Here is a 479-nt window from a genome sequence, read left to right on the forward strand (position 1 = left end):
TAGCTGAAATCCTTCAACTGCTCCAATCTTTGCCCAGATTATTTCCCAATCATAGCTGCTCTGTACTGAGGGATCTTGCAGGGGGCTGCAGTGGCCTAGTGGTAAGAAGCTGAGCTTCAATCCCAAAAATAGTGGAAGGATGGGAAATCTCTTCCCAGGTGATTTTCTGCCTCTGAAAACCTGCTGGAGCGTCAGCTATGAATTGATTTCAACTTAATGGTACACAACAACAACTGCTAGAGATATACTTATCCTCTATTGATGTCCTGTTTTGCTTATTTATACAGGGTTGAGAATTATAAAACATTCATTGCTTTTTTTTTCAATCTGACCTTATCTTTAAAGCATTGGTTCCTCATCTTTTAAAAGTCTAGTAGTATCTATTCTCCTATGTAATATATATATATATATATATATATATATATGTATATGTATATGTATATGTATATATACATATATACGTATATATGTATATGTAT

The sequence above is a fragment of the Elephantulus edwardii genome, unplaced genomic scaffold, assembly GCF_000299155.1.
Source record: "Elephantulus edwardii isolate Elephantulus edwardi_28Jun2011 unplaced genomic scaffold, EleEdw1.0 scaffold00276, whole genome shotgun sequence".
NCBI lineage: Eukaryota > Metazoa > Chordata > Mammalia > Macroscelidea > Macroscelididae > Elephantulus > Elephantulus edwardii.